Source organism: Gallus gallus, chromosome 2 (assembly GCF_016699485.2).
Source record: "Gallus gallus isolate bGalGal1 chromosome 2, bGalGal1.mat.broiler.GRCg7b, whole genome shotgun sequence".
Lineage (NCBI taxonomy): Eukaryota > Metazoa > Chordata > Aves > Galliformes > Phasianidae > Gallus > Gallus gallus.
In genome coordinates this window covers 105,986,311-106,001,831 of record NC_052533.1, presented here as the reverse complement: position 1 = coordinate 106,001,831, position 15,521 = coordinate 105,986,311, and the positions used below count along the sequence as shown (strand labels likewise).

The window sequence follows — 15,521 nt, the reverse complement described above, 5'->3', positions numbered from 1 at the left end:
CCATCGTAACCATGCCACTCTTCCACTTGTACATAACACAAAACCCCAAATTAGAATATGCAGCAAAGGCTGCACATGAATCTGAGTTAGGTCAGTATAGAGAAATAGTGCATACGTGACTTAAAAGCAGACAGAATTGCAGGGGTTGGAGGGGATCTTTAGAGATCACAGAGTCCCAACCTCCCTACTAAAACAGGTTCCCTACAGCAGGAGATACACAGGTATACAGGTCACTGAACCTAATAATGCTCATTGTCTTGGCCATAATTAAACATTTTAAACATCACATGCATCCACACTTGTCAGTGACAGCAGGGGAGAGGGAAAAGATGTTTTTCTTGCAGTGTAAAAGTCAATTTAAGCAATTAATAAATTTCATACTTGTTATCTCCTATCAATAACACTTACTAGAATTTGTTTAATCTGTGAATACTGAACTTATGCACATTACCATATCCTTTCTAATCTGAAGTAAGTGAGACAACGATCCAATAAGTCATCCTCATCTTCACTGCACTGGCAAAAATGACAGGAATATCTAAGGTAATAAGAGATACAGAATTGTTAGTAGCAGTGGATATAACTGATAGGTCTTTAGTAGTACAAGTAGTTTTAAAAAGTGTTTAGACTGCTTTGGCCAGATGTGATAAACTTCTTTTATATAGCCAAAACGTACTATGAGTGTTTGACATGCACCAAGATGTGACATATGCTGTGCTAGCAAAAGGTCAGCCTTGCCAATGTATGCTGTGCCAGCATATCAGGATATTGATCCAGAAAAGCATTAACAACACAACCGTGACCTTAGGGGAGAGTGGAAGAAACTACTGAACAGTACAAATACAGACATTTGATGAAGGTATTAATTCATTGCTATGGTACACTTAGAGCATGTACGACCAAACTACCAATTCTGAGGAGCCCTCACTAAGCATTAACACAATCTTGCAGAGAATTCCAACCTAGTTTTCAGTACAGAGTATGGTCTTACTTATGGTGGAGACCTGGTTTTCAGGTTACCAAAGTTGTAAAATGTGCGTACGTAAAAGTTTCTGTGCATCAGAAGAGCAATAACTGAGCAGTAGATATGTCCTCTTAACAAGCAAACTGGATAATGCATTATTAAAAATTGAAAAAGCAAGAAGAGTAGAGACTTTAAATTCAGTAAATCAGAAGCATTTTAATAATTATGTCACATTTGATCCTAATGTTTAGACAAAATATTAGAAAACAAACAAAACTAAAGCCCTTTGAACTTCAGAACTTCAGTCACTGTAAGGTTGTTACATGCCTGATCCATGGATCTAGTAGGCTCCTAAAAGAGGATGAAAAGGACAAAAAAAGTGAACTTTCAGCATATGTATATATATGAATATATATAAAAATATAAATATATGTGCATGTATATATGTACATATGTTTTGTAAAAATATGTAATATAAATATATAAATAAGAAAAGCTGTCAGTCTTTAGGGAATGTCATCAGTCTCTTAGTATTTGCCTATTTCCAGTGGTTGTACTTGGAAACTGTTTCTGAGGAAAAAATTATTAGAAGTGAGCCAACTATATTTAGATTATTATTGTCCTATTCATTCTGGAAATAATATTTTTAAGGATTTTTTTTTAAACAAACATACTTCTCCCCCAAGAAAAATAGCAAAAAGCTGCTAACTTAGCAAAATACTATTGGCTCTACAAAGAGGTCACATGGAGTTAAGTTCTATCGAAAAATGTAATTACTGCTAAAAATAGCATCCACTTTAAGTACTACTTGAGCATTATGATTTCAAAATATTAGTACTAGATTGATATTGAAATCTATGAAACACTAACAAGTTCTAATTAAAAAAAAAATCAGATAATTATTCTACCAGTTTGGCTTTACTGTGTAGCGTTAACAAACTCAAAAGCACTTTGCAATGTCATAATCTCTGTGCAGCATTTCTAAGCTCCTATACAGGTTCATATTTCCCTATAGTTTATTCACAAGTTCTCCAATGAACTTTCATTTCACTCAGACATAGCTAAGAAATGAGAAGCAGCAGCTTGTTATGTTTTATACCATGACACTTTCACACATTGTCCTGACCGTTGGTTAAAAGCCTTATATCAACATTGCAGCTGTAACTAGGGAAGAATATGTGTTTCCTTTTACTACTGGAACAATTCCTCAAGCATTACTCAAATATACTATCTAATAAAAGCATTCAGCTTATGAAATCAAAGGGACTGAAATAATTATTATTTTGTAGTGAATTTATTTGTTCTTTTCATTGGCCGTTAATATTTGGGAATGAAGTTTTGGATGTCGTAGGGATACATTTCTAGTTTGGAGTAGACCCTCCAAGCTCACATCTTCCCCTGTTTTTAATGATGAAAATCTAGACTGATGGTTAAAAACAAGTTTACCAAATTGATAGTCTACTTCTGACCTCAGTGAAGTCAGCAGCAAAATATTTTACAGATTCACTGAGGATAAGATCTGGGTTTTACGTTGCTGCTGCTACAAGCTATGCCATTTCCTTTAACCCAGAACCTGTTTATGACAGATCTTGTGAAGCACAGTCATGAGTGCTATGTTTTAACCCAGCAGCAGCTCAGCACCACACAGTTTTTTGCTCACTCCCCCCACTTCCCAGTGGGATGGGGAGAGAACTGAAAAAAATGAAGTAGAACTCGCAGGTTGAGATAGAACTATTTACTAAGATAGAGAAAAGGAAAAGGATAATAGTTATGACAAAGACATATATATATATATATATATATGAATGTGTATAACAAGTGATGCACGAGAAATTGCTCACCATCCCCTGACTAATGCCAGTTAGCCCTCTGAGCAGCAGAAGAGAGATAATAAGTATTAAATATAATATATTAATGTTATTTTATAGTCATATTTTTAAACATGGATTAACAGACTTGCTGAATCTTGGTGAAGAAATTTCAAATGACACTGACCCACGTGTCTGTACCATCACTTCGATACAGACAATCATCCTGACCGCAGATGCAGCAGAACGAAACACATTCATGCCTCAGTCACTTAATTGCAATTTCCTCTCCCCATGTGGAAATTGCAAATGAAATTAGTTTTATGGCAACACAGCAATCTGTGCGTTGATGTGACTGAGGCACTACAGGAGCATTTGCCAAGAGCAGTCTGCCAAATATCAGGAACAATATACAAAGATATATTCTGCAAAACCTGATTTTTAAAATATTGAAATTAATGTCAATATTTAACTACTGTTAATTTCAAGGTGTTCATGCAATTCATTGTTATTTTTAAGTAAATCTTACCCATTACAAAATCCATGGCAAAAAAGAAAAAAGGGGGGGGGGGGGAAGGGGAAGAAGTGACAGTGTTAACAACAAAACATTTTTGCTGCTTTTCTTACGCTCTCTGTAATTCACCACTCTGCAAATAGCAGCTTTCTGGTAGTTCACACATTTGCTGGTGGTTTACATTTCGTGGTATTTTCACACTGCTGATAGACTAGCAAGATTGGAGGGTATTGCTTTGCAGTTAGCCAGACAAACAAAATGATAAAAGCCAGATGTGAATACAGTCAGGGAAAAAATAAGAGAGGTCAGGTCTAAGCAGTACAAAAAAAAAATCATGAGTGTATAAAAACATGGGGAAACGAGAGGACTGAAAAGTTCGCTATACAGAAAGAGACATAGAAGTATGTATGCAAAGATATGGGAAAGAATACTTGGCTTAAATACATGTTCAATTAAATATGTATGAACTAAATCTTGGTTAACTGTTTTCCTACTGATGTATGCCGTCTTCCACCACATCGCCTTCTTTACTATTTGTGCTGTGCCTTGTTTTGGTGAATGTATGTGTTCCAGTTTGAACACCTGCATTTAAAATGAGTAAATGAAGCTTCAAAGGCTTTATTTAGACCTTACCAAACAGTGGGAATATAAAAATTCCACAAAATGTTATATATTTTTACTGAAGTTTAACAACTCTGGGTGTAGCCAGGAATTTTACAATTGGGCCATTTGCCCTTTCTATAGTCAAGCCAATGTACAGAGTCAGGAAGATTCCTTTGCATTGGCTTAGGCTCAAGCTTAATTTTTGCAGTGGCACCAGAATGTTTTGGAGCACTTTTAGATTTGGAACTTGATAAGTCTAGCAAGAATCACAAATTTAATTCTTCCATCACCACATTGGTGGAATTTCTCCATTTAGACATACCTTAAAGAAGATCTTAATAGTGTCAGTTCACAGGTAAGTCTCTGGAATTATTTGGTAATTGGTGATCGAAGTTACAAACCTGTGCTCCACATTCTGTGCAATTTTCATGTATCTTTATCAACACTTAATATTAATATCTTTATCGACATAATATCTTTATCGACACTTAATAATCCACATAAATCACTATGGTCATTTGCCAGTCACTCATACCAGCACCAGTAGTTACATTGAGTCAATTTCAAATGCTGCCATTCTCACCCTTCTGTGCTGCACCTCATGGAAGGCCGCTCACCTTTTCCATCCCATCTTCCCAACCACCAGAGCAGCAGGAGGAATCAAGTGCTTCTCTTTCTTCTACTCAGTTTGATGTTTTAGTGCAAATTCACCTATGCTTCCAGAAAAGCATTTCAGTTTTAACCTTTAGCAAAGGTGAATGTTTTACCCTTTGCACCAGAGCTGCTAAGTCAAAGGTCTGCATTCCCCCATTACTGTGCAGACAGTAATTCCAGCAGAGGAGTGGAGCTGGAAGCAAAACCTCCTTTCAGCCTCTATGAAGCAGCTTGCCAAAGCTTGTCTGCCAACGCAACAGCATTTTCAACATGCCCAACAGCCTGTGATCCATCTACAGGAGGGTTCTAGACGTGATCTCTCCTTTGGAAGCCTTCTTCACATAGCCCTGTGGAGCTCTGTAAAAGACAACCAAATCCCCAGTCAGACAGGTGGTGGTTTTTTTGTAGTTATTTCACAGGAGTACAAATTATTGCACAAAGCACAAAGAGAGTACAGCCAAGACCCAACATGCTCTCTGTCCGAGGATAAACTCTGAATTGTTATACGTGATTTGCCTGCAGGCAGGTTTTAGCTTGGATTACACCTGAAGGACAGAAGTAGCGCTGCCAACTATTTCTACAAGTACTGGAAATGTTGTGATACACATAGCTGAGTTGGAATCTATGCAGATTTTTCTCATTTGACTGGAGGTTACACCAGCTCTATTAGGTACAGTTGGAGTGTGTTTCAATATCTTTGGGGCAGCGTATTACTTATTACGAAAAAATATTTTTCTTTAATACTGGGAAAATTTGAATGTAATATCACAAAGAATGAGTAATACCTGTGCATGACTCGGTATGTATTTTCCAGAATCCAATGCATATTTTGTTACTTAAATGCTTTTACTGAAGCAAAATTGGGTATGACCCACTTTTGAGTGGGTTTTGAGTAAGAAAGCAAAAAGGAACTGCAGTACATTTGGCAACTCCAAGATGAAAGCATCTGCATGTTCTGTATCTCTCAGTCTGTATCTGGCCTGCAGAAAAACTTGTAATCTCCTGTCAAGTGATCTGCATGGAAATTTCCATCACAGATTTGCTTCTGGAGGAAGATATCACCCTTTTCTGAGCCCAAACTCTATAGTGATGATTATCTTCACTGAACATTTAAATATAAACAGCTTTGACAGTCACGTTATTAACACGCCAAATCAAATTTGTAATAACAACAGAAGGATAGCAATATTTCCTGTGTGCTTTCTGTTTACTCATATGCTACCTGCTGATGAACAATGAAAGCAAGTGTAGGAACACCTTAGAATATCTTAGGTAAAGCAAAAAATAATTTAAAAGAAAAGTTAAACAACAGTATCCATTTTTACAGAAACTGCAACAAGATATGTTCCAGCATATGTGAAATCTTGTCAGTTGGAATCAAGTCAATGAATTTTCTTTGTCAGTTACTACTTATCTGTAGCATCAAATGCAACATGAGGAAAATGGTAATACCAAGGCTGAACTCTTATCTTGTCTATTGCTATGTTGCTTTTGGTGCCACTTGGTTAAGATTTAGATGTCAGTTATACACAAATTTAATTTGTATGACTACATTAATAATACAATGCTATAAAATATCATTAATCACTGAAAGATAATGAAACACAAAAGCTATGAAAGAAAATCAATCAGGGACCAAAACTGTAGTTTTTCTAGTATATCACATACTTCTTTACAGTTTGATGCAATGTAAAAATGAATAATGTATGGAAAGCATTTAGTCATCAATGCTAAAAGCAATTTAAAAAAAAAAAAAATAAGAAAAGCTAATAAGCCCTTAAGTGCCTGTCAATGCTATGTGAAAATAAAACTGGCATTATCATCACTGATTTGTGAAGAATGGAAGCGTCATGAAGACAGTGGTAAAGCTGCATTAGAGTTTCCAGAAGTTACCAGCAACAATTTTTCAGCACAAAATAGGTACCACGCATACAGACCCGAGTGTGGTGGGTAGAGGTGGAATGACTGCAAGGCTGGAAGCTTGTGATTGCCTGAAGAAAAGTGGTCACAACTAATTACATCAAACAAGGGCAGACAGAGCACAGGCTCAGCCAAGCTCTTTCATATGTGCACGTAATTATGTATTAGTGGGCATTACCTATGTGTTTGTATTTACTGAGTGTAGCAATTGCACGGATCAATATGATGGGAAAGATGCTATAAAGGAAGGAGAGAAGATTGCTCACTTGCATCTGAAGATTCCAGGTTCACAGAGCAAAACTCCACCAAAAAGGGATCTCCAGAAAGAGATCCTTCCCCAGTGGCAGTCAGCCCTTAAATGGGGTCTAAGAGAGGTGCAGCCAGGCTCCACGCCTTCTGGTCACACAGGAGAATCACCTTCACCTCTTGCTCCCAGGGCTGACCTGGTCCTTTCCCCAGCTGCTCAATCAGTGGTTCAGGTTGTGACTCAACAGTTACCATACACTGAGATACACTCATGTGGATAAATTGTCTACATCTGCCTGATTTGTTTTCTCTTAAGAAAAAAAAAAGTCAAGAAACATCATGGTATTAACAAAAATCAGGATGTATATCAGAAGATTTATTGTGTTCCACAATATTTTGATATTAAAAAACACTTTTATTAAAAGCGCTTTCTGGAAAAGGAAGGAATGTCAATAATTAAAAGTAGGCAGCAATCATAAACACAACAATAAAAAAACACCCAAATGAAGCCAAAGAAAATTCAAGTCTAGAAAACCTAGAGACAATAGAAGGAAACCTGAAGTATAAACACAATAAACTTCTTTACTGTTGGAGTGACGAAGCTCTGGAAAAGGCTGCCCAGAGAGGTGGTAGCAACTCCTGTGGTTCTGTGAAAATAAGTTAGAATGTCAGTAAATGCTTGGTACTAGACTGACATAAGAGAGCTAATGATGCAAAATGTGTTCAGTGGTTAGCTGCTTAGTGGTATTTGATAAGGAGAAGATGAAGTATTTATATCTGATCAGAATATTGTACAGTTTGCCAGTCTACAAGTTAAATACTAAAACACATTTATTAGAAACAAATATGGTAAAAGGAGAGCACAGATATCTTTCAGTCAGTAGTTGTAGAAGATCTAGCTGAGGAGTTTTCTGCCTTGCTGAGCGTACAATGGAAATCCTCCAAAGCTGAACTCAAACAACGTGGTTGACCTCATAATTTATAAAATGTAAAAGATGAAGTTCAGTCAATGAAAGCAGATTAACACTCTAAGAGTTTTGCAAAAAGGCCTCGTCAGCTGAACTCAGGTTGTTCTCTGCTGAACTTAAAAATATATTGATGTTTGCAACAGTGCTGAGGTAATACACTTAGGAACAGTATTTAACTTGATACTTTGTGGCCTTCAAACTAAAATGATTTAGTATTGCATAACATTAATAAGGCACATGGGAAAAAAAGATATGTTATATTACAGATCTTACAAAATAGCATCAAAACCTTAAAAACCCAAGAGCCGGTAATAATTTTATGAATAATCTGGAAACATATTTAAAAAATCAAATAATGTTTTGGGTTTTTTTTGTTTGTTTGTTTGTTTGGGGTTTTTTTTTTGTCTCTTTTTGCAGAGCCAAAAGCGCAGATGAAGTAATAAATGGTGATGACAATGGACACTACAGAGTGTGATCCAGTTTCCAGGATAAACTGGGCTCGTTCAACTAACATGCCTTCTGAAGTAGCCAAATGCAAGCTCATATACTTTAGTTCTAGAAGAGTAAGAAGTGGCCGAACTCAATGAAGGAGCAGAGTGGAGAAGCAGCATGTGCTTCCATGGTAGCACTACTACCAATGAAAGCAGATGTGTTCCAATGGGGATAGCAGACAAAACAAACAAACAAACAAACAAACAAAAAAACAAAGGGAGGGAAATTATGATATTTGTTGCATTAGATTCACTGCTCTAAGTGAAAGACAAATGAGTCAAGAGATCGAACTAAACCATTTGGTTTAAATGTTGTTTATTGGAGAGTGAGCTTGCATAGGTCTGCTCCTGCTGTATATGGGAAGGATGCGTACAGTAAAACTCCACCAAAGAATCCAGGGCATGGGCATTCTGCATCCCCAGAAAAAGGCCTACAAAAAAGAGTAGAGAAAAAACATGGTGGTGAAGCAGTGCCGCCCTTTCTAGAGCCTCCACTGCTCTACTGAGACAGCTCTATTGAATCTCCTCCTGTATCTCCCCCAGAAATGGTCCCATCTCCTGTGAGGTGAACTGTATCTGCTCCCATTGACACTCCTTCAGCATCCTCTGCTGGGAGACCAGACACACCCAGTGTTGGGAGCTGGAAGGGTGTCTTCCAGCTGGCTGCTGGGCAGGTCCAGGGAAAGACAGAAAGAAAGGATGAGAAGGTTCTAGCAGGCAACAGCTTGAAGGTACTGATATTTGCCTGCTAGGATAACATCAACAATGGTTATCAAAGCCACGATATTTACAGCATGCAGTTTCCTGTGAAGGTATATGAGCATCACCTTGACAGAGAAGAACTGGAAACATCGTAACAACACAGGGCTGTATGAAAAAACATGACACATTTTTCCCTCCTGATCCCTAAATGTGGCTTCACAAGTCCCTTCAGTGAAGGACTAAATACTTCACTCAGCCTATGACCACAGATTGTCTGACTAAAATTGCATTAGGGAAACTGGGATAACAGAAGAGGACTGGATACAGAGACACTGCTCCATAGCAAAGGCTCTGGAATAAATTTTCCTTTGCATATCTTGAACATGCATGCAGTGAGTATTGCTTCTGAACCACAGCACCCTTTCCCACCTACACATAAACTGTGGCTTTGCAGTTGAAAATACTTGTTGAAGTACAAATATTTGTTGACAGGCCTACAAAGAGCCCACTGAGCTGCCTTTCCTTCTTGTTCCCTGTCATGCTTAAAAATGCTAAAATTGTAGAGGAGTTTCTCACTTGAGTTTACTGTCATTTATGCAAGTCAAAAAGAGGCAAGTATTTCCCACTCCAAAAAGGGAGACACTAGAAAACATACGTATGTAAGACAGTAATGCTGTTGCTTTGACATAGGATATTCCGTTTCAGTGTGCTTCCTGACAGGATGACTCTTCCTCTATTTACCTGCTTTTAATGAAGCAATTACATGAGAAAGTAATCTCCAACAATGGTATTATTCAGCACAGCCTTCTAAAACATCAATGTCTTAACCTTTACTAAAGCGAGTCATAAAATTAAGTAATTGAGTAAGATCAATTAGACACATACTGCCAGGTGACAGCATGTGTTGCCATTACACTGGTTTTATAATAACTGTGTAATCTCTAATATGCCCTTGTACCTTGAAGAACTGTAGAGTTACCCTAGGGAAAATCCTGCTACATATATTTTAATTGTTAGCATCTTAAGAGAAAGGATAAAATCTTTTTGTTAACTCATGAAATTACTTAACTTCCATGCTTCTTTCATGAAGGAGTAGCAATGAAAAAAAGCAGTACCTGAAATTTATTTTTGGTTGTCAGCATATAGAAAAATAATCTACTGAAATCCAAATAAATTTATAAACCTTCCTTAGTACTTTTTCTCAGTTCCTTTTGTCTGATGCAGGCTGTATCTGGGGCTTCCATATAGAACCACCAAGCCTCCCACCTCAGCCACAAGGACTTCCTATCAATTTTAATCTTTCTACCCTGAAACCATTACCATGCCCTGTTCATCTAATTGCAGATTTGGATCCAATGTCTTTTTCCTGGCAGTACTGCCCAGGTACAGCTTTGTGCATTGTTTTTTTTTTCATGTTGTTGTTCTTTCCCTTGGTGTTTCTTTGTAAACTGGCAATCCATGCCAATTTAGCTTCCTATGTTGCCTCCTATTGTTTTATTTACATAGTATTGCCTGATCAGTAACAATCACTGCTTTCTTGATCAACTTGAAGAATAAATGATTCGTAACAAATCACTTGGTTTTCTTTCAGACTTCACCTTGTCATATCTAGTACAAAAAAACAAGAAATGGAAGAAAGAGATTATATCCTGTGGTCATGGTTTTCCAGTTTAGGAGCCAGCACTATCAGACTCCATCTAACATACTTTTCCTTCCTCTGTTTCCTTTCTTTCCCAAACAGAAAAACAATAATTATCTGTTCAGTTCTAGTTCCTAACAGTGTAGATGACTCTCTTGTAGGCACTGTGCTATCTGGAAGCTGCTGAAAGAGGATATTGACTTTCTCCCTGCCTTCCATCTCTTCCAAAGCTGAGAACTACATCCCTACGAATACCAGAGACAAAATAATCCAAATCAGAATTAATTCCTTTATGCTTCAGATGAGAGTGCATCTCCAGAACTCCAATAGTATAGCAGAATATAAGTAATATTTCCTTCATTCAGCAGGAAGATTTGTGGGGAAAAGATAAATATTAATAAACAGAGTTACACATACTCTGCCCCTCTGTCGTCAGATTTTTGGCTGAGCAAACAGCAGCAGTGCTTTCAGTGCAGGCAGCAGTAAATGACTGAAGTTAACCCCAGGATGGAAGGCATAGTTATGTCTATATCTGCAATTAGTGCAGCCTGGGAGTGAATTTTGTAGACTGGATCAGCTGATGCTTTTTGGCTTGTGGACTGAGTGAACACAATGACTGCACCCATAGCAAGCACTTTATAGTTCAGTTACATCTAAAATCATTCCTTCACATGAACCCAAAGCATGCATGCTTCTCATCCAAACCAAAACAGTGACAAAGTTATATCCTCTGTGTTGTCCCTGCATGCCCATTTCATGCCAAGTAAGGTTTCATCAGCTTCCTGGTGTTTCTGCAGATGGCTGAGGTCACTCACAGCCTAGGTTTCCTTTGCAAAGCCTGGTCCAAGCTCCTGCCCTGAGCCACTGCTTTCTTCTATTGGTGCAACTCTGTTCAAGCAGTAAGCTGGAATGCTTTTTAATAACAGGGTTAATTCTCAGATGCCTCAGTTCTTTTCTCCAGCCAATGTTACACTGTACATCCACTTGAGAAGCAGAGCCAGATTCATGGAGGTAAAAAGAAGACAGCAGTTTTGTTTTGCTTTCTTAAATCAGTAATGAGGCTTAAGTTGGCTTGAATTCCTTTGTGAATCTGCTCCTTAAGTAGATATGCACATGGTGGCTCCTAAGATAAATAGGAATGCCCTGTAGTTACTGTTATTGTTGATTTGATTCAGCTACAACTAGGGTTGAAAGAATTATTAAACAGGGTATAGCTCAAAGGTTTTACATGCTATTTGGACTGTTTCAGGCTTTCCTTAAACTCTCCAGACACACAAAATGCAGGCAACATGGAACTTAGAAGAACTTTGTCCAACAGAAACAGGATCGTGCCCTTAATCTGAAAAACTTCCATGTTCCTCTTTCTCTTTTCTCATTATTTTTTCCTCAAAAGTAATGATTTACACTCACAAGGAGTCTAAACAGAGTGCTTTCAAGGAATGGTGCGAACTCAAATAACAAAATGGTGACTTGAAAAATACTATTTGTCCCATCTTTTTGCATACAATAAGAGGCTGTCTTTTGTTGTTTTGTTTTTTGTTTGATTGTTTTAATTTGTATTTCTTTCTCCTCAGTTGGCCTGAGGTGTGATAGATGAATTGCATCTGCCTGACTGTTAGGACTATTAAATAGGACTAGTAATCTTGAGATGATCTTTCTATGGCTGTTCAATTGCTTGCAGTGTATTAAGATACATTTTGCAGTCAAAAATTTCACCATTGCTTTAAATATAGATTTTTATTTATTTTTTTAAATGATGAGGAAAAGTTTGTTTAATCTGTCTGCATGGTTTGGTCCATTTTACTGATTAATTGATTCGTAATGTTGTGAAAAGTAATCTGTTTGTGGACAGACAGGAGATTCTTATCATACAAAACACAGGAAATCTCAAATTGATTTTATCCCCAGGAGTAATATCTGGTGAACAATAGAAAACTGCTGGTATTGTTCTGAGGCATTTATTTTTACTGTAGGATTTTGCACTACACAGAGCTTTATTTACATAACTAAATACCTAGGAAAAATACCCCTTGTGATCCAGGAAATAGTTGATTATTAAGTGAGAATCTACTGTTTGAATCATTTTCGTCTTCTCCTCATGCCTCCAACAGTACTTACTTAAATACGCAGAAAAGGAGAACTAGAAAATCTGATTCAATAAAACAATAGTGACATGCTATTCCCTTTTCAGAGAAAGATTTCTGTTAAGAAACCTTTGCAAGTTCCTCTGTATTAAGCACATTGCTGTCTTACTCAGGATATTAAAGTTTAACTGAATAGCAAAAATTTGTTTGTTCAGCATCTCAAATCTTTTAACAAAGCTCACACAAAAAGCATGAAAATTTTCAGCTTCCCTGTGGACTGGAGTAGCAACAACGTATATGCTAGAAATACAGTATCTGTTCTTAAACCACAATCAAAACCGACTATAGTAAAAGCTACAGCACGTAGCTCAAGGAAATCATTTCTTCTGCTGTCTGTCAGTACTAGACACAGTGTGTCAAACTTAATTTTTGTCCCTGTGTGACTTGCACAAATCCAGGATCTTGTATATGTGTGTTGATACCTCTCTAAAGAGAAAGTGAGGCTGCAGTGCTGTTTCTGAAATTCATCCCCACTGAGATGCATCAATAGAACTGTTACTTCTCCCACAGTGGGCAGTAGGCTTGTTGATGGTGGTTGCTCCTGACTGGCTGAGGTTTGTAGTTCTTCTTTGTCTTGAAGTAAAAAAACAAAACAAAACAAAACAAAACAAAGGAAAAACAAAACAAACCCCAACCAGACAGCCCCCCCCCCCCCCCCCCCCCAAATAAACTAACAACTAACAACAAGCTTTACCCCTTCCTCTATCTCACTTTTACGTTTTAATGAGCTGTATCAGTTTCTTACCCAAATACACATAGGACATATGTTGTCCTTTCTTGTCCCATCTCCAAACCTACAGACTCTTCAATGTGAGGATGTGATTTTGCATCACTAGCCATGTACCCGTGTGTGTGCAAGACCTGCAGGTGCTGAGGCAGTGGCCTTGGCCCCAACTTTGGCAGGGAGCAAATCCACAGCTACTGGCCCAGCTGCCTGATGGGGACTTGCTTCCAAAATCACCTTCTAATGATTTCTGTCAAGTATGCTAAAGTGTATCATTTTCCACACCTGGCATAGTAGGGTGGAAGGGAGTGAAAAATCAAACCTGCAGCAGAAAAGCAGCAGCAGAAGAGTAGGGCCTATGCACTTCCAAGTCCTGGTTTTTTCAGTAATGCTTGGTTTGTTTGTTTTTACAGTTGAGAGCAGACATATTTTTGTCACCATGATTTTCTTTTTGTTCTGCTTTCTTTAAAACACCCTTTCTTACTTTTTCATTGTCTTTTTTCCATTCCTTCATCCCCGTCCCACCTTATCACAATACACAATCTCACTTCTTTCCCACATAACCTCACTTCTGTTTCTCCTCTGCAAAAGCAGCAGTATTTTCAGCTAAATCTAGATGGCTAGAATTTGGAATTGTGATTATGACTTATCAGCCTCTCTGTAATTCTGTCAACTGTTAATCCTACATATTAGTAGGCTGACTTTAAAAGCAAAATTTTGTGCCCAAATTGCCAGGCTTGGGAATTACAGAAGTAATTAAAGGTGATATATTACATCTCTTCTGATGCACCTTCTGCCTTGTAAATGATGTTATTTGAATCCCCATGGCAGTGCTATTTTTAGCAAACAGATCTAAGATACAAACACCCTGAGCTACCGTGTTCCTTGAAGTTGGGGTTGTTTCTCTCTCCTTTGTAGAGCAAAATGAGCCAGGGTCTGAATCAAAGGTTCTACTCCATAGGAAAACATGGGAAGTGAAACTGAACCTCCGCTAAAAAGGCACCGGGATGTTCAATATTTAAAAATAGCTTTTTATGTCAAATCAGTTGTGGTTGCGACTGGGACTTCTTTGTTCCATGTCAATCTACCAGATGTAGTGTGTGTGCTGGTTTGAAGCACAGGATTAAGTGGGATGGGGGAAATGAGCTGTTGTTTCCACATGCCAGGTAGAGGTCCCACTTTATCTCTGGAATCATTATTTTGGACTGTCTCTTTGGGGAGCTTCCAAACATGGACAAGCCATAAATATTTGCAGAAAGTTGGCCTTTGACATGTTCCAGTACCTATCAAAACCAAAATATTTTTAATGCAATCTTCAGTAGCTTCTGGATAGCATTTCCAGGACCAGCTGTTGAAAAGTGCCCAGAGGAGAGCCACGAAGATGACTGGAGGGCTGGAGCACCTCTCCTATGAAGACAGGCTGAGGTAGTTGGAGTTGATCAGTCTGAAGAACTGAATGCTCTGGGGAGACCTCATTGTGGCCTGCCAGTACTTGAGGGGAGGGAGCTCATAAGCTGGAGGGGGACCAACTTTTTACATGGTCTGACAGTGATAAAACAAGGGGGAATAGCTTTTAACTAAAATAGAGGCGATTTAGATTAGATATAAGGAGAAAATTCTTCACTCAGAGGGCTGTGAGGCGTTGGCACAGCTGCCCAAAGAAGCTGTGGTGCCCCATCCCTGGAGGCACTCATGGCCAGGCTGGATGGGGGCCTGGGCAGCTGAGCTGCTGGGTGGTAGCCCTGCCTGTGGAAGGGGAGTTGGGAATGGGTTTCCAATCAGGATGGATTCATTATGTAGTATCAACAACAGAAATAACCTCATCTGCTTTTTGTTTTTAAAAGTTCACACACACTTAGAACCACAGAATATTCCGAGTTAGAAGGAACCCATAAGGAGAGCAGTTGCCAAACGCTCCCTGACCTCCTCCAGCTTGTAGCCGCGGCCACGGCCCCAGGCACCACCCACCTCACAGGAGCCCATCAGTACCTGTCAGAAGGCGGCGCTCGGCGGAGGCTTCCGCGCCGTCGGAGCGCACCAACAGTTCCGTTGCGCGGGGGTGAGCCTCGGCCACCCCGCGGCCACCGTCGCCTCCCCCCCCGGCCCCGCCCCTCGCGGCCAATCACATGAGCGAGCGCGGGGGC

At 38.7% G+C, this 15,521-nt stretch overlaps 1 long non-coding RNA gene across 2 annotated transcripts; it reads right to left on the bottom strand.

Moving 5' to 3' along the window:
* Positions 1–1,160: 1,160 nt before the first annotated feature.
* Positions 1,161–15,478, bottom strand: LOC124417722. 2 transcript variants are annotated; one of them, XR_006937291.1, is made up of 3 exons: positions 15,367–15,478; positions 13,076–13,226; positions 1,161–8,599 (listed from the first exon to the last, which is right to left on the bottom strand). It is a non-coding gene; the product is annotated as an uncharacterized LOC124417722 (long non-coding RNA). The 2 variants fall into 2 exon arrangements; XR_006937290.1 differs by having other exon boundaries at positions 1,161–13,226.
* Between the last annotated feature and the right edge of the window lie 43 nt (positions 15,479–15,521).